The sequence below is a fragment of the Leopardus geoffroyi genome, chromosome D4, assembly GCF_018350155.1.
Source record: "Leopardus geoffroyi isolate Oge1 chromosome D4, O.geoffroyi_Oge1_pat1.0, whole genome shotgun sequence".
Classification (NCBI taxonomy): domain Eukaryota; kingdom Metazoa; phylum Chordata; class Mammalia; order Carnivora; family Felidae; genus Leopardus; species Leopardus geoffroyi.
This window is the reverse complement of record NC_059342.1, coordinates 64,696,316-64,716,244: the sequence shown is the minus strand read 5'-3', so window position 1 is coordinate 64,716,244 and position 19,929 is coordinate 64,696,316. Positions and strand designations below refer to the sequence as shown.

General features: G+C 31.3%; 1 long non-coding RNA gene and 1 other non-coding gene across 9 annotated transcripts in view; both read right to left on the bottom strand.

Annotated features, from left to right (window-relative positions):
- LOC123593072 overlaps nucleotides 1–19,929 on the bottom strand; it is a 66,952-nt gene that overhangs the window by 42,370 nt on the left and 4,653 nt on the right. For 4 of the 8 annotated variants that reach the window (XR_006710100.1, XR_006710102.1, XR_006710099.1 and 1 more), the window contains 3 exons: nucleotides 10,938–11,006; nucleotides 10,688–10,818; nucleotides 8,628–8,772 (listed from right to left, as the gene is read on the bottom strand). This is a non-coding gene — a long non-coding RNA (uncharacterized LOC123593072). Of the gene's footprint in view, nucleotides 1–8,627; nucleotides 8,773–10,656; nucleotides 10,819–10,937; nucleotides 11,007–19,929 lie in introns of all 8 variants that reach the window. The other 4 variants (XR_006710104.1, XR_006710101.1, XR_006710098.1 and 1 more) reach the window with 3 other exon arrangements.
- On the bottom strand, nucleotides 2,441–2,546 carry LOC123593960. Its single transcript, XR_006710634.1, has one exon. It is a non-coding gene; the product is annotated as a U6 spliceosomal RNA (small nuclear RNA).

Here is a 19,929-nt window from a genome sequence, read left to right as displayed (position 1 = left end):
ATCCTTCAATACATGTATGAATACCAAGGAAATCCTTATGTAGAAGGGGTTAGAGAACATTTTTGGATGATTTCTATCCTTTCATATAATATGGATACCCTTTATGACAAACTCACTACAGTTGTATATTGTTTTCTAGTTAATAAAGAACTGACCTATTCGTGATTCAATATTAACAAGCTTCCACTATCCAAAGCTTTAATCCCTAAACATCTGTATTATGTTATGCCCTGAGTTCTCAACATTGTATTTCCTGATTCCAGAGCCTCATGGATTTTTGCTACATTTCTTTTCTTGGATTCTGAACAATATCTCTAAATCCTTCCAATAATTGTCGTTTTTATCAATATAGCTAATTTAAATATATATTTTCTGACAAAGACTGCACTTTCTATGTATATAAGTGTATATATATATGCACATATATATAAATTGACTACAATATTCAAACATGTTAAAATTATGTAATTTGCACATGATAAATATCCTTTTTTTCCATTGGAATCTTGTAAATGGCTGAAAAGCTGAGGATAAACGATTTTCATAAGAGAATGGATGTCCCTGCTCTTTATCATCCTTGAAAATAGAGCAGAATATGAGGCAAACATCTGGATTACAAGAGTAGACATCTTCTCCTATACCAAGTCCAGATTTTATGGAAGTATAAAATCTTAAGCAACTCCAATGGGGGGAGAGTGATATGCCCCTGGGCATATATGTCAGAATAGAAATTAGAAATTTGTAGGACCACTGTCGTTTTTCCTTCCAGTAATAGTGGCAGAAACAAAATCTAGCAGCATCACCAAATCAAAAGCATAAGCATCCTATTTTTGAAAAATTCTAAATGGCATCAGTGTCTAAGGAGTAGCCCAGCAGTGTATTCTTCCACTGACCCCTCCTCTTCTACAGGCTTATGACCAGTAAGCATTACATGCATAGATTACTAGATAAGGAAATCAAGTATCAACTTAATTTTGGCAAGAATTTGTATAAAAAAATGAAAGAAAAGTGAGTAGAAAACATGGAGAGGGCTGAGGGCAGAAGAGAAGCTTCCTTCTTTTCACCTCATTTAAACTTCATAACCCCTTTCTTTGTGTCAACCTATATCCTAGCCTCTATCTGCAACAGCTCCATACTGGCTCATCTTTCAAGTGAAATGATTTTTATTAAGCACCCGCATAGTTTCATGGCAGCAACATTATATTCACAAGATACAAATATATAAGCAGATATTCAATAATGCAATATTTATTCTACGGTATGACTTCAGTTCCAGTTGGTACATTCCCTAAGCCTTCAGAATTTCAACGTAAAGTGTGCTTTAGGGTCTTTCTCACAATTTTTTACCATCTTCAAATTTTTCATAAACTGGGCCTTCGTTAAACTTCATTGCTCCAAAACAACCAGAATATATTTTTGGCTCTATTTTCATGTTGCAGTCTTAAATAACAGAACCCTAGCATTTCATACAGAAAGAATTGAAGGAAAGCATCTGGGAAGATAATTCAATCCATACCTGTTACCTAATATTTCAAAGGAAATCTCAAACAATGGACTTGCTGGACCTTATATTCCCCTTAATGCCAGAGGCCAAATGTGAAATAAGTTCGATGTGAGATACATCTTACTTGGCCCTAGAAAAGGCCTGAATTCTGAAACTAATACCTTGAAATTGCTGAAAAAAAATGAAGATTCTTATTCTTTTTAACCCCAATTGTGATCTTGTGAGTAAGCACAATACTCGAAACTACATTACTAATCAACCTGTGTATACTAAAGCCAAGCAAGGAAGGAGGATGGTTAAAATGATACAGAATTTGATCAACATAACCCTTCATCTTCCCATGTAGCATTTAGATAGCAAATATTAAAAATATTACATGTACTTACTGAAGCTTAGCCAGAACACCTTTGTATAAAGGAGGGTACAGTGTGTTCTACTTAGGCTCTCTTTAGGATTTGTTGGATCTGTAGTGTGTGTGCACAGCCACACACATACACACACACACACACACACACACAATTGCTGTGTGTGTATAATTTGAACAGTCTGTATCGCCAATGAAAGACTCTGGCAGAACCTGCAGTGGAAAATACATCTTGTGCCATACACTAAAATAGGACCACCTAAGTCTTGAATCAAATTTATTTCCATTCAGAATGAAAAATCAGAGAAAGGCCCATTTTTGTTTTGTTGAGTTTTGTTTTTTGTTAATAATTATTAGTATTAAGTATACATTTTACCAGTTTTCTTTCTCATCATTATTTCTTATATTTCATGATTCTTCATTGATGAATTTATTAGTGTGCAAGAATACACTTAGGAGTAGTTCACTCTTAGAAAGTCATTGCATGGTAGATTTTCACTGCTTGCATTTCTGAAAATGGTTTTATTTAGCTTTCTGTGGTATATACTACTGTGGTTGAGTTTGTTATGAGTAAAGAGGTTTACTCTCTCTGGAAGCATTTTGTGTCATCCTTGTCCAGGGACTATGCTAATCTTCTCTGTGTCTTTCCACTTTTAGTATTATGTGCTGCTGAAGCAAGGTCTCTCTGGAAACTTTTTATACTACGTTTTTGTCTTTTTAATTTTTTTTAATAATTTACCATGATATTCCTTAAATTGTGCATTTTATATGAAAATATATAATAAAAATATAAGAAACATGTGACACATAAGGAATAAGAAAAAAATATTTGTGTGCCCACTAATCACCTTTAATCCAGAACTTTGTGGTCATTGTAGAATTCCTACTGGCCTTTCCCTGACAAAAATCAACATCCTCTTCTTCCATCTAGAGGACTACTAGCCTCAATTTTGTTTTATGTTTTGTCTTTCTTGACAACGTCATCACATATGTGTGAATTGCTAAAAATTATATTTTAAGTTACATGTATTTGACATTTCAATAGGTGATATCATAAAAATAATTAGGCTTTCATATTTCCTTCTCTGTAAATTGCCTCTGTGTATGTCCATTTATCATCTGGATACTTTATGGGGTTTTTTTGTAAGTTTATAGGAATCCTATATATAATCTCAGCTCTAAATTCTGCAGTCACATGGGTTGAAAATAGCATTGATTAAAGTGCTGTCATATGACATTGACATATATGGCATCTTTAAAAATAATACTTGAAAGTTATGTGGCAGATAAGTCTTACTCTTTGGGAATCCTTGACTATTCTTGGCATTTTGTGACTTAAATTTATGTTTATTAATTTCTATCAAATCCTGTTGAAATTTTGATTAGAATTAAATTGAATTTATATCTCATTTATGATAAATATGGGATCTTGTTATATTGAGTATGAGTACATATCTCTTGATTTATTAATGTCTTCTCCAATATATATCAGTAATTTTTATGTATACTCAATATAAACTATACATAAAATATATAAACTATATATAAATATTATAAATTCATTTTACTCTGTAAAAATTTTACCCACATTTTCTTAGATTTTACCCCTTAGGTACATTAGAGGTTTTGTTTCTATGTTAAGTGATATATTTTAAGTAAATGTTAGAAATGCTTGTAGTTTTAACATTAAAGTGCAATAAAATTTCAAATATTAATTTTGTATAGAAGCAAATTTTCCAGTGTTAATTTTAATAATTTTGTACAATCTAAAATTTTTATAAATCTACTTGTAGATTCTTTTTACTATATCATTTATAAAAAAGGATCTGACTTATTTTTTCCTATCCCCTTCATTTTCTTTGACTTGCACTGGACAGTGTCTCCAGCAGAATATGAAATGACATCAGTAAAAATGGATGCCTTTTACTTGTTTCTAGTCATAAAATAAATACTTTAAATATTTCACATTATGTGGTTTTTTTTTCCAGTTTTATAATGGTTAAGGATTGTCACATTGAGAAAACTCTATTTTCTGTTTATTTTGGTGAGATGTTTTTTAACATAACAGGTTGTGATTCCTTAATCCCCATTCTGGTAACCATTGGGATGATTACTTGATTTTCTCATATACAAATTAGTCAGTTTATAATAATTTTTTTCTAATGCTTAAAAACAGTAAATTCCTGTGGTAAGTTTAAATTATTCAAGGTGTGTTATCACCTTTATTTGTTCTTAATTTGGTGTGAAGGTATTTATTTTAAGATATTTGCATCTATATTTATATGTGAGATTTGCTTATAATTTCTACCTTTAATATTATTTTTATGTTGGTACCAAGGTTAAGAGATTTGGTTAAAGTAACATAGATGTGTTCTCTTTCTGGACTTTACAATAATTGTGGTGAATTTGATTTGTTTGTTCCTTGAATGTTAGAAGGTAGGACTGCTTGGACCTGCCCTTTTTTATAGGATGATTTTTAGAAACCATATTGGGTTTTGTGATGGTTAGAGTAATACTTAAGTTTTTTGTTTTGAGTCAGTTTTGGCAAATATTATGTTTTTCGAATTTATTGGGATAAAGTTTTCACAATTTCCATCCATTATTTTTTAATATTGCTGTCCCCTTTTTTCACACTATTTTGCTTTCCTAATGTGATCTGTTTTTTGCTTTCTCTCTTTCTTCATTGATCTTAGTTTGTAAATCTTAAAGATTTATGAATCTTATTTTGTGAATCTCACTTTTGTTGATATGTTGATCATATATTTTTAATTTTATTTTTATAATTTTCTCTTTGTCCTTTGATATTTTATTACATTCTGTTTTAGTTTTTCTAACTTGCTAAGTTGCATTATAGAAAGTTCTCTACTGTAATTTAATTAGATCCACAAGTTTTATTGTATAACTTTGTCATTTCTTTATCTTTCTGATTTTATTTAAAATATTTTATTCTTTAATTTATATAGGGATAGCTATTAATTTCCAAACAATTAGAATTTTCCAAAACTATGTGTATTCTTTATTTGTAACTTAACATATGATTTTTTTTTTCATTTCTTGAACCTTGCTTTCGAGATTTGAATGAGAACGGTTTTCATGAGTGGACCTTGCATGGTAGAGAAAAGGGTATATATTTTCTTAGTTATTAGGTGTAAGGTTGGATAATTTATCGATTATATTTAGGTGTTGATTATGTTGAACTTTTAAAATTCTTGCTGATATTTAATGTCTATCATTTACAGAGAGAGATGAGTTAAATTTTCCCATTAGGATAGTGGATCTGTGTCTCCTTTTACTTCAGTCAATTTTTGCTTTATATTTTTGAGATACTTTTAATTAGGTGCATAAAAAATTAGAATTATCATATTTTCCTGGTGAATTGAATCATATGTTATTGGTAGTGACTCTCATTTCAAACTTTTAATTCCCTAATTAGTGATTCTTTTATTGACTTCAAAATATTGATACCAATGGGCTTTTGGTATTAACCTACAATTTTTTAATGTTATTGTTGTTTAATTATTATTTTTAATTTTTTTACATTTACATTTTATTGATATTTTTGATATATTTTATTGATACGGAAAATATTTGTAATAGGTGGCTTATTGTTTAGTGTGAAATATAACATTTGTATGAAATGATATATAAATACAATGTATCTGCCTTTCATGAGTTTTATCATATTGTTTAGATCAAACTGTACTTGATAATTGTAGGGAAAAACTAGAATGTGCTCCTGGAATTCAGATGTGTCACTTTCATTCTTTTGGAGTTCAAGGTTCTAATTTCCTAGGCAGAGCAAACCACCCAAAAGCATTGCCCTGTCTTTACCAATCCATAACAACTATTATAGAAAAAAACCAATGGGGTTGGAGACAGAGAAAGAAACAGGTGCACATGTATGCCTACAAAGAGAGAGAGAGAGGGAATTTTACATACAGAATTTTTAGTTTGTCAGACCTCCCAGTTTGTCAGCTTCTCTTGAGTTATTTTAACACATGTGTCCTGAGAAAAGTAACTAGGTTGCAAAAACAAAGGCTGTTAAGCTTGCCACATCATGGACTTCGAAGGAAATTATGGATAGTACTTAAACACAATTTATTCTGAGAAGTTTTATCTTACTAAGGGGTGAAGGATTTACCTACTCTGTAAGTACGTACTAGCTTACTAGAAATTTCTGTAGAAGATCTTTACCTTTGTCAAGGTTTACCTCCTGAGTCAGAAGTCGATTTAAATATGCTTTAAATTTTTTAGAGATACTTATATATTTCTAGAATAAAGAGTTCCAAGGAATCAACCTAAAATTCTAATGTAGCATTTCTGAAATACAACACATTATATGTACACACATATGCATTCACATATACATTACACAAACATATATATATATATATATATATATATATATATATACACACACACACATACACATATACTTACACTCTACTTACATAGACTTGTCTAAATTTTGTAAATGTTTATTGCATATGCCATCAGTTTTTATTAAACTTACATTTCATAAAAGTAAAACAAAATACTAGTTTTATATCCTTTTATAATAAAAGTTTAATGTAATAATTATTCAATAAGTATTTCTGTGTATCATGATTGTGTTATATGCTAAATCTATCATAAATTTTGTTGTACTTTCATAAAATTTTAGAAGAACATTTAAAAGCTACAGTTTATTTTTCAAATCAAATATATAATTATCTAGACTGAGATTTTAGTGACTATCATTAAAATTTCTTAGAATTGTTCATTTGAATTTCCTGCAGAAAATTTAGTTTATTAGTTATTTTTCTATAATGTAACACTTGAATTCCGAATTCTTTCTATTGCCCTCAGATACATAGCTTTCACAATAAGACAATTAAAATGCATAAAAATGTATTTGAATAAGAGTAAAACCATATGTTTAGAAAATATTTAAAATAACAAAATTATTATGAATGAAAAGTGTATTTCCCTATATTTGTACTAAAATGGGACATAGTCCTGTTAATTTTATTCTAACTTATAATTATTTTATTATGCTCTGTTTTAAGATAAACTAAATTCCATCATTTTTTTTTTGAATGCATGCAACTGCATTCACATAGCACATAAAGTAATAGCATGCTGGCATTTAAAAATATAATCTTGAGTATCAGTTTTCTGAAATGTCAGAGCAGCAGAATATCTGGTATTTAGTTTCTTTGTCAGAAATAATGTGTTTACTACTTCTTGTTTTATAATCCCCAGTAGTTGACATGGGCATTATGAAGGATTACAAGAAATCACTTATCTTTGTTCAAATTATATCTCTGGCATTTGTAATATTTTATATTACCATGGATTAAAATACCACATAAAATGCAATATTGACTTTGGTCTATATGACTTGACATTATTAAAAATATTTGTTTTTCATTTTATTAATGAGTTTTAAAACCATATAATGTAACTTGTTGAGATATTAGAATTTGTTTCAGTGCCTTTATGCTACTGAAGAAACACTGAAGCTCAGTAATGTTTACTTGTCTAAACTAACCTTAGACTTAAACCCCACTCTCCTGATTACTAGTTAACCAAACTAAGTCCCTCTAATTTAGACTAGGGTATTTCAATAATGTATAAGCATGATTTTTGTGTGTGTGTGGATTTGCTAGTATTATATCATTTGACCTGCAACTCTCATTCATTGAAATCTCCTTTTATATATATGAGAATGTCTGCTTTAAAGAGTATCAATGTCTGGCACCTGGGTGGATCATTGGGTTAAACAACAGACTCTTGGCTCAGGTCATGATCTCACAGTGGTGAGATCCAGACCTGTTTCAGGCACCATCTCACTGTCATGAGATCAAGCCCCATGTCTGGCTCTGTGCTCAGCATAGAGCCTGCTTGTGATTCTCTCTCTCCCTCTCCCTCTGCCCCCACTTTCAGTCTCGTTCAAAATAATTTTTTTTAAACTATCAGTATCAAAGTAAAACATTGCAAAACCAATTGGCCTGTTATCAATATTCACTACTTGCAGAAACCATACATGAAACAATTTTCTAGTAATCTTTATCTTGTACTCACCATTATGTGATTTATTTGACACTAGACATCAGTTTTCTCTTATTCTATTCAATTCTTAGCAGAATTTAAGATACCATAAACTGATTAATTGAAATGTAAAATAAAGGAATTATAGAAGTATTTCTTTACATTTTTTTAATGTTTATTTATGGGAGACAGAGAGTGGGGGAGGGACAGAGAGAGAGAGAAACAGAATCTGAAGCAGGCTGCAGGCTCTGAGCCATCAACACAGAGCCTAATGCGGGGCTCAAACCCATGAAGCACAGGATCATGACCTGGGCTGAAGTCGGTCGCTCAACTGGCTGAGCCACCCAGGCATCCCTAGAGGTATTTCTTTTTTTTTTTTTTTTTTTTTTTTTTTTTAACATTTTTATTTATTTTTGAGAGAGAGAGACAGAGCGTGAGTGGGAGAAGGGCAGAGAGTGAGGGAGACACAGAATCCAAAGCAGGCTCCAGGCTCTGAGCTGTCAGCACAGAGCCCTATGTGGGGCTCGAACTCACCAACTGTGAGATTATGACCTGAGCCCAGGTAGGAGGCTTAATCGACTGAACAACCCAGGCACCCCTTTAGAGGTATTTCTTGATGACATACATAAAGATAAGGGGAAAACATGAAATAATTTGGAAAATATTGTGTTAACTAGAGCTGATTCCTTAATAATATCATAGATAGATAAATAGATGAATCTTTACCTTGTCTCCAGGCATAATTCATTTTTTCTAATGCTTTTTAGAATTAATGGTATTTGGATGTGAGATGGTACTTTCCCATTCTGCCTTGAGTTCTGTGTTTTATATTCTTTTCTTGTCTCTCCTTCATGATGACATGATGGTTGAGCTAGGATTAAAATGCATATTTTCAGTTTCCGTATTTTTGTTCTCTATAGCATATTCCTGCAAATACAACTCCTATGACTTACTAATCAGAGTGCAATATTTGTGAAGAGACACACTAAAGGCTATCAGCAGTGGGAAGAGTAGTAGCAGGACAGGTTCCTTTGAGACTAATGGAGTTATGCATTGAACATAATGGAGTTAGGCATTAAGCAATTATGCATTGAACAACTGCTTTTCTTAAAAAATTGTAGAGTGGGAACTTTACATATGTGATGTAATTTTATGTAATTTTAACAGAACTGTACATTTTTGCAGATAAAGTAATGATGCTATGAAGAAACTGAGGCGAGGTGTTAAAGAACAATTTCCCCAAATCCCAGAACAATTAAGCCACAAATCTTGGTCTAAATCCTAGTGTGCTGTGAGATTTAAATTCAGATTGAAAGTCTGCTTTTACCATTATTTTTGAAAATTTTCTCCTGTTAGCTTAACTGCTCTATGTTCAGTTAAACAGAGACAACATGTTAGGACTGGTATGAGGATTAAATGACAATACAAGAAAAGTGTTTAGAAAATTGTTAGTGGCAAATAAATATTGGGTGATTTTGCTATTGCTGTTATTTCAATTTAGAAATATTTTGTTGATTATTTGAGTAGTGATATGAATTATTATTATATTGAAATATTTTTGTATTTTGCCACTGCTTTTAAAAGATTTTCCTGGTTGTGCAGAATTGTGGTATATGACTTCTCAGTAGATAACTTCTAACTTTTCTGTCTCTTTTCAGTGATTTACTATTGGCTTTTTTCATGAACACTAGTTGATACCTCCTAGAAATAAGATTGAATATATCCACAAGTAGTGACATATATTTTAAATATATCTAATAATTTTTTAAATTTTTCTTTATTTTATTACTATTATTGATGTTTCTGATATGGAATTAGGACCACAGATATAAAAACTGCTTTCTTAAATGTTTGCCACTACTCAAATAATAAAGCAAATAAATAGCCTTTTCAACCAACTAGATTATGTTTATTCACAGCACCAGAATGTGAAATGTTGTTTTCATATGTAATAATATTTTTAGTGATTCACATTAATTTCAATATTGAATATATACAGAAGAAATAGTTTGTTTTATTCTCAAATGTAGTCTTTTGATAATTTAATACTTATATTAGTATATGATATATAATAGTATAATAATGTGAGAAATATAAATATTAAAATATAGAATAATAATTAGAGTCTAAATAAATAATTTCTTTATGTGACTTATGTCTAACCAAAAAGCACAAATAAAGTTTAATACTTGGATGGATGGAAGTCATGCACTTTTTTTTTTCTTTTTTTTTTAAGGAAACGTAGTTATATATACAATTCAAGAATGGCTCAAAGTTGAGTCAATCCCCTTTCATTAGTGGAGCAAAATTCTTACAATTGTCTCATAATAAAATCTAGATTTACTAATATCTTTGCTACCTCTAGTTTCTCTAGAGTATACAGCAAGATATTTATGGGGAAAATGGTGTGACCATCTCCTACTCTACGTAGTTATATGAATTAATTGCAAACAAAATGGAAAATCTATTAATTTTCCATGCAAATAATTTACTATTTTAAGTTATTTTCTATGGTACCAATAATAAGAAATGTTTCCAAATCTAGAAAACTGAATTGATAATAATTTAAAGACATTTTAACTCATTGCAAAAACTAATGCATTGTACACAGAGGTTGGACAGAGAATATTTTGATGAATTTGGATGACCAGCAGACAAGGTTTATGTATGACCTAAATGATGGTTTCTTGTATACCATCCTGCGCTTAAACATTATGTAAATCAGCATAATTAAAACTGAGTATATATCATAGACTTTAAATAATAAAACCATGAAAAATCTTCACCAAGGTTCCCTTGTACTTCCAGAAAGACCTTTATAAGTGTTCTTTTTCTACATATCTTTCCTTAGTTCTTCCATGCTCATGTTTGCAGTTATCTCTATGCTGTTTAGCATATTCTTGTCTTATAATATTCTCTAAATGATAGAACATTACAAAGAATTAATGATTGCCTCTGGGGATGAGTTTAATGGAATAAAAATTTACACCACTCAAACAACTACACCAATATTTCTAAATTTAGAACTTGATGTACCTCTCGGGTGCTATTACTTCACTCTTCTTATACAATGTCTACTGCAAATGTTTTCTTTCATAGCAGTGTCTATGCAATACAAAAATCATATGAATTTTGTGAAAAGAAAATAAGTTATTGACTATAGAACTTAGGAATTCAAGCGTTTTATTCCATTCTATATGGTGATAGTATGTATATGTATATATATAGAAAATTCCTAGATGTACATGGACCAATAACCATGCTTTTTATTTTTTTTTTTAATTAAGGGCCTTGTCATAGGATATCCATGAATGGTGAATATTTTATAGATACTGTAAAAATTCACAAAAAATGGTGAAGAAAGAGGTAATTTGATTACTCACACACATACATATACATGAACACTAGATATATCAGGAGTGTGTGTGTGTGCGCGCGCACGCGTGCGAGAGAGAGAGAGAGAGAAAGGGATGGTACTTAATTTAGTCAAGATTTTTTTTCAGATACAAAGAATATAATGTTTTAATAGTGATTATGCCTAAATCAGAGCATTTTACTTTTCAGTAGTTTGTTTTTAACTTTTCATTTTGTCATAATTTCAGTCTTCAGAAAAGTTGCAGTAATAGAGCTTAATTTTTCTTCTTTGGTAGCAGATAATCATTATCAAACCTAATGTAAAACATTTTATCTTAAAATTAAAAATTTTTATAGCAAGTAACAAGACAGTGTATCATTCATCCAAATTTGTTGCAAGAATATCTGTTTCTCTTGAAATTTGGAGATTAATCTATAATTAAAATTGTTTAAATGATTTGAATTTATACATTTTGTTTACATTCTACTTGAAAAAATTCCAACTCTATCTCTAAGTACATTTCCCAGAATTTATATATTTAGGACTAAAAATTAGTTCTATATGAAGCAAAAAAAAAAAAATAGTAAGGTCAGTTTTCTTGGACATTTAATCCATATTACTGATGAAATAAAAAAAAAAACATTGTTACTAGGAAATGCTGTATTTTACCTGTCAAATATATTTTCCTGAGGATTAAAATATGTATATTTCTATGGTTTTGATTAGAACATTATTTTCTATTCTTCAATAAAGCCTGAAAATATCAATTCCTTTTTCTTTTTGAATAGAGCTACCAAAGAAAACTTAGATTAGAGATGATGTGAGAAGGGAGAATAAAGACACACATTTAATAATCAAACTTTTTCCTTAGTAGGCATAAGCAGAACCAGTGGAATGGGAATTTGAAGATCAGCATCCTTATCCAAATTATGTCACTGAGAAACTATAAAAACTGGTATATTACTGAATCTCATTTGACCTCAGTCTCTTCAATAGGTAGCATTAGAAAAATTCTCTCAGATTTCACCTGTTAAAATATCTACATAGTTTAGAAAATCCAAGGCTAGAAAATGTGATATATCTAAAAGGGGTATTATCAGATTGGAAAACCAAGAAAAGTACTTTTCCATGAAAAAGGTACAGAGATTCGCTAGTAGATTAGGTAGCACTTTCAAGGTTAGCTATCTAATCCTAGATACTCATTTTTTTTCATTATGGTAAAAACACTTAACATGAAATCTATCTTAATTTTTTTATAGGTGTGTGGTACAGTATTGTTAATAAATGATGTACAGCAGATCTCTATAATGTATACATCTTGTATAACTGAAACTTAATACCTGTTGAGGAACAGCTCCCCTAATCTCTCTCCTTCCATCCCCTCGAAATTACTATTCTACTCTGTTTCTATGAGCTTGACTATTTTGGATGTCTCATGTAAGTGGAATCATGCAGTATTTGTCCTGTAACATATTTATTTCACTTAGCATGATGTTCTCCAGATTCAGTCATGTAATTGCATATAACAGCATTTCCTTCTGTTTTAAAGTCAAATATTGTATGCATATGTCACATTTTCTTCGTTCATTCACTGATGGACATTTAGGTTGTTTTCATATTTTGGCTTTTTGAATACCATAGTGAGGATGAGAGTGCAGCTATCTCTTTGAGATCCGGTTATCAGTTATTTTGGATATATACCCAGGAGTGGGATTGCTAGATCATTTGGTAGTTTTATTTTTAATTTTTTGAGGAACCTCTGTACTGATTTCCATAGTGACAGCATTATCTTATATTTGTATCAACAATGTACGTGGGTTCTAATTTCCCCATGTTCTCACCCACACTTGTTATCTTTGTTTTTCTGGGAGGAAATTAGGGATGCCAAGAATATTTTCCTGTGTCTGTTGGCGATTTTATGTTCTCTTTGGAGAAATTCCTCTTCAAGTTCTTGCACCATTTCTTAAGTTCGTTATTTGATTTTTTGTTGCTGAGTTGTAGGATTTTTGTAGTCTATTTTTTGCTTTTGTTGACTGCATGTTGATAATAAATCTAAGAAATTACTGTCAAGACCAATGTCATGAAGTTTTCCTATCTTTTCTTTTAGGAATTTCACACTTTCAGATCCTATATCCATTTTGAGCTCATTTTTGTATATGATATATGTATCATATATATTTTGTATATGATATAAGCTATAACATTCTTTTGAATGTGGATATTCAGTTTCTTAAACATCGTTTTTGGGAATCTATCATTTCTCCATGTGTACTCTTGGTACCTTTGTTAAAAAGATCAATTAACTGTATATGTATGGGTTTATTCACAAATGTGTGGAAATATAACAACACACTCTTGAACAATGAGTGGGTCAAAGAAGAAATCAAAAGGGAAATAAGAAAATAACTCAAGATAAACAAAAACACAGGGTACCAAGAGCACCTGGATGGCTCAGTCATTTGAGTGTCTGACTCCAGCTTAGGTCATGATCTCATGGTTTGTGAGTTCAAGCCCCACATCAGGCTTGCTGCTGTCAGTGCAGAGCCTGCTTTGGATCCTCTGTCCCCCTCTCTCTCTGCCCCTACCCCACTTGTGCTCTCTCTCAGAAATAAATAAACATTAAATGGGGCACCTGGGTGGCTCAGTCGGTTGAGCATCCAACTTCGGCTCAGGTCATGATCTCACAGTTCGTGAGTTTGAGCCCCACATTGGGCTCTGTGCTGACAGCTCAGAGCCTGGAGCCTGCTTCGGATTCTGTGTCTCCCTCTCTCTCTGCTCCTCCCCCACTCATGCTCTGTCTCTCTCTATCAAAAATAAATAAACATTAAAAAATTTTTTTTAATACATATTAAAAAAAACACAAAATACCAAAACATATGGGATGGAGCCAAATCAGTAGGAAGAAGAAAGCCGGTAACAGTAACATATACGTTAAAAAAGAAGAGATATCTTAACCTGACTTTACAACTCAAGTAACTAAGAAAAGAACAACCTAAGCCCAAAGCCAGTGGAAGAAACAAATAATAAAGCAGAAATAAATGAAATATAGTACAAAAATACAATAGAAAAAAATTAAAACTGACGGCTTTTGAAAAGATAAACAGACTTGAAAAACCTTTTACTACACTAAGAAAGCAAGCAAGGTAAAACACAAATAAAACAATAGAAGAGACATTTACAAGGGATGCTTCAAAAATAAAGAGAATCATAAGGGACTGCTATGAACAGTTATACACCAACATAATAGATAACCCCAAAGAATGGATAAATTCCTGGAAACATACAGCCTACCAATATTGAATCATGAAGAAATAAAAAATCTGAACAGATCAATAATGAGTAAAGAGATTGACTCAATAAAAAAAAAAAAAAAAAAAATCCCAGGAAAGAAAAGTCCAGGACCACATGGCTTGTCTGGTGAATTAAAACAAACATTTAAAGAAGAATTAATAACAATTCTTCTCAAACTCCTCCAGAAAAAATAGAAAAGCAGAGAATACTTGCAAACTCATTTTGTGAGGCCATTACTCTGATACTAAAACTGAATAAAAACATTATAAGAAAAAATTACATGCCAATATCCCTGATTAATATAGATGAAAACTTCCTCAGCAAAATGCTAGTAAACTGAATTCAACAACACATTATTAAAAGGCTCATACACCATGATCAAGTGGTTTTATCCCTGGGAATGCAAGGATAGTTTAAAATACACAAGTAATGTGATACACAACACCAATGAATGACAAAAATCAATGATCATCTCAATAGCTGCAGGAAAATCATCTCACAACATTCAACGTGTTTTCATGATTAAAAAATCTTTAAAAAAACGAAATATAGAATTTACCTCAACATAATAAAAGCCATATATGAAAAGCCATTGACTAACCTCTTACTCAACCTTGCCACCCAAAGCTTTTCCGCTAAGATCTGTAACAAGACCAGGATGCCCACTCCAGCAACTTATATTCAACATTTTAATAGAAGTCTTAGAGAAGTCAGGCATGAAAAATAAATAAAAGGCATTTAATACAGAAAGAAAGAGTTATCTTTGTAGATGACATGAACATATAAGTAGAAAATTCAAAAGACTCCACAAAAAATTAGTGGAACTAATAAACAAAGTAGTTAACTCACTGAGTTACAGATATTAAAAGTAAACTGTAAAGAGTCCTAACCTTAGATCCATGCTGGTGTAGAAAGAGTGACTTAACCAAAGATCACACAGTCTGTAGTATTAGAACCCAAAGAAGATGTCAGTGAGTTGACTTCTTTGTGGGGCAGCAGCAATTGTAGTAGTAATAGCAATGGTAATGATAATGGCAAGCCTTCTGTTGTGTGCCAGGCACTGTTTATGTTTTACACACATTGACTATCACAACAACCCTGTGCCATAGATTCTATTATCATGTTAATTTCACAGATGAGGAAACTTAAGTACAGAGAGGTTATTTAATCAGATAACAGAGTTGGTAGTTTGCAGGTTTAAAATGTAGGTACTCTGGTTCTCAGAGTGCATACTGGTTTCTTAAAAAGTAAAAAAAAAAATTTTTTTTAAGTTTTTCTAGTATCACAAACATAAATCTTTTTCAAACTCATAAAATAATTTCAGAGACACAACTAATACATTTTGAGTCAGTTTGATTATTAGCAAAGATAATGCAGTGTGTACATATAGTTGATCCTTGAACAATGCAGGAATTTGGGGTGCTGACCCATCCCCTGCATAGTCAAAAATCTGCATATAACTTTTGACACCCTCGCCCCCGCAAAATTTAGTAGTAAGCTACTGTTGACTGGAAACCTTGCCCATAACATAAGTAGTCAATTATCATATATTTTTGTATGTTATTTGTGTTACATACTGTATTGTTATAATAAAGTAAGCTAGAGAAAAAAATATTATGAAAAACATAAGGAAGAGAAAGTATATTTACTGAACTGTGCTGTAAAAAATTTGCGTATAAGTGGACCACACAGTTCAAACTGTGTTTCAAGGGTCATCTACATTCATCCTTAAAAGCCACTTTTAATTATAAAGAAAATAGGTAATTGCTGCCTTCTTTTCCTTGTAGTAGCCCTTAAGCCAAGCTCTTTTGACACTGTAGAAAACAACAAAGGGCCAATAGCCAGAAATCTGAAATTGGATATTTCTCAATAAAAAGAGATAATTGTTCTAAGAGTGAAAACAAAACCAATCCCCCCTTCCCTATATGAGAGTGAGGCACAGGTGGTGGTTTGTCGATAAATGTTTAACAACTGTCTCTCTCAGAAAAAATGTATGTGTTTTATACATAAGGTTATTATACACTTTATATATAGGGTGTATACCACACAATTTACAAATAATAATAAATACACTATACCCTTATTGTAAACTCAAAAAATAAATAAATAAAACTAGTGGACAAATTCAATAATTCCTGAGATGTGAAATCAACATACAAAAATCAGTTGTGTTACTTTGTTTCTTTGCTTCTTAGTTCATTTGTTTTTTTAGATTCTGATGTAGGTGAAATTTATATGAAATAGTTGTATCACATAGACATTGTTGGATACAGAGAACAAACTATGGTTGCCCAAGAGAAGGTTGGTAGGAGGATGAGTAAAATACATAAAGAGAATGATACAACTTGCAGTTATAAAATAAGTGGTTATGAAGATGAAAAGTACAGGATAGAGGGTTTGGTCTATAATATTATAATGTTTGGTGACAGATAGTAACTACACTTATGGTGAGCACTGAGTAGTGTATAGAATTATTGAATCAATATGTTGTACAACTGAAACTTATATAACATTGCATGTCCATTATACTTTAATTAAAAAAATTGTGTTTCTGTAATAAACTATCTGAAAAAGGAAATTAAGAAAATGATTCTATTTACAATAGCATCAAAAATAAAATACTTAAAAATAAACTTAACCAAGGAGGTAAAAGATTGTGTGTACTGAAACTATAAAACATTAATGAAAGAAATTAGAAACAAATAGAAATCATTCTATGTTTATGGATTGGAAGACTTAATATTGTTAAAATGTCTATACTGCACAGTGCATTTTCTAGATTCAGTGCAATCCCTATCAAAATCTCAATAGCATTGTTTACTATAACAGAAAAAACAATTATATATATGCAACCATAAAATACCCCAAATAGCCAAAACCATTTTGATAAAGAAAAACAAAGCTGAAGGAATCAACATTCTGATGTCAAAATTTATTACAAAGCTACAGTAATTAAAATAGTATGGTACTTACATAAAAACAGACATATAGACAAGTGGAACAGAATAGAGAGCCCAGAAATAAATCCACACATAATGGTCAACTGAGCTTTGACAAGGGTGCCAAGAGTACAATGGGGAAAGATGGTCCCTTCAACAAAGGGTGTTAGGAAAACAACATTTGCATGCAAAAGAATGAAAGTGGGCAATTACCTTATCTTACACTGTATGGAAATATCAACTTAAAATGAATTAAAGTCTAAAAAATGCAAAATATAAAACTTAAACCTAGAAGAAAATCCAGGGGAAAATCTTTATGGCTTTGGTGTAGACAATGATTGTATGACAACAAAGGCACAGGCAATAAAAGCAAAAAATAGACAAGTGGCACTACTTCAAAGGATATCTTCACAGCAAGGAAAACAATCAACAGAGTGAAAGGCAATTTGTGGAATGGGAGAAAATGTTTTTAATTCAATTAGTTTTACAGCAACATTTCCTAAGGAGATAATATATATACTGCAGTGCAGATATCACTGAGGACATGGAAGGATAAAATGTGACCCTTTGAAAGAAGCTCATGAATACTAGCAACTGAAAGGAGATAATGAATGGCATGGAGAAGTCATGTTAATCTCCAGATGTCTACTTCATGCTGGAGTGTGGATTGTAATACAGGTATAACTAGGTTGTTTTTCATTTGGAGTAGCATCTTAGAAGTCTAGGACAAGGCTTGAACTATTTCCATCTATAAAACAGATAAGTGGTGCTTTGAGTTATGTGAAACACAGGCAGAAAATACTGTTTTGAGTGCAAAATCAATTGTTACTGATGTTAGTACTTATTTCCTACTTATATGTTTAAAATTATTGTTGATAGTTTTATTAGAATTAAAGAAAAATGATAATATCTAAATTTTCCTACAGTTTTAGAAAATTGGACATAATGTGATATTTGTTCCCCCTACATAAAACAGAGTTCTCAAATCCATCAGTCATTTCATCTTTCATGACATTCACTTTTAACAGATTTTCTTACTTGTTCTGTATTATTGACAATATTACATAGACACACACAGACATACACATACAGAGGAGAAAAATAATTCGAAAGCACCTTGCAAATAACCATACCACTGCAGTTGATAAGTCATGATGTGGAATATTTATAGAATTCTATAAAATCAGACATGACTAATTAATGATCTATTATACTACTTTATTTTTTCACATAAGGAGGCCAGAAGATTGACATATTTCTATCAGGACATATACGTTTCTAAAGATTTGTTTTTGTTTTATGATATTTCTTTTTTTTATGATATTCTGTGGTTTTAGTCACATTTGAAATTCTTTAGCCACCACTCCAAGCCTTTGCAGTGAATTAATCATATATTAACAAGCATACAAAGCTAGCAATTCTTTCACGTCTGTATTTCACTTTTACAGCTCTCAGTTTTACTCGAGGGAAAATGAATCAGTAAAAGAGGAAAAATATCTTATACATTCAAACTGTGTGATTAAAAGGCTAAATTGAGAAGTGAAAGATATGGCAGGATTATTGAGTAGGAGGTTGTCCTTTATGTGGATTTTTGCCTTTGAATTGATCTGCTAACTTGTTTCATCTCCACTTTTGGCTTTGGTACTAAGGAGACAAGGTAAAGAGGGTTAGAAAAACACCCTATAATTGACAACTAATTGTCTCTGCTGCTCGTTGTTATGTGTGAAGAAAAGTTAGCAAATAACTAAAAGTTAGAAAACTGGATACTTCTTAGAGACATGTATAATTGTCATCGATAGGAGGATATTTATATTGCTGTATTATATTTTTATTTTAATGGCCAAAACCCTATATTTCATATGAGTGGCAATATAATTTTTTCTTTAATCATTTCCATATATTTCTAACAACTCATAACCTACATTTGGGAAATAGAACACAGCTTTGGAGAAAAGCTAATATCCTCTGCCATATGTCAAGATATAAGCTGATGAATAAAGTCATTTAGAGGTTATCCTAGTAGTCCTTATGGAAGAATTAAGTAACTTAGTTCAGAAATCAGAGCTACATATAAAGACTCAAAAAACAACAAAAAACAAAAAACAAAAAACTATGTGTACTTTCCCCCTGGATTTTAGAGGGGATAAAATCTTAATTTCTCTTATGGAGTGGGAATGGGAAATTAAAAGTCTACTAATACCAGTCTATAAATAGGAAGGAGGGTACTAAGCTAGGTAACACAACTTCCAAGTTGAGCTAACCATTAGAAATGGAGTAAAGTGGGGCACCTGGGTGGCTCAGTCAGTTAAGTGTCTGACTTCCATTCAGATCATAATCTCACAGTTGGTGAGTTAGAGCCCCACGTCAGGCTCCACACTGACAGTGCAGAGCCTGCTTGGGATTCTGTCTCTGTCTCTTTCTGCCCCTCTCCAACTTGTGTGCT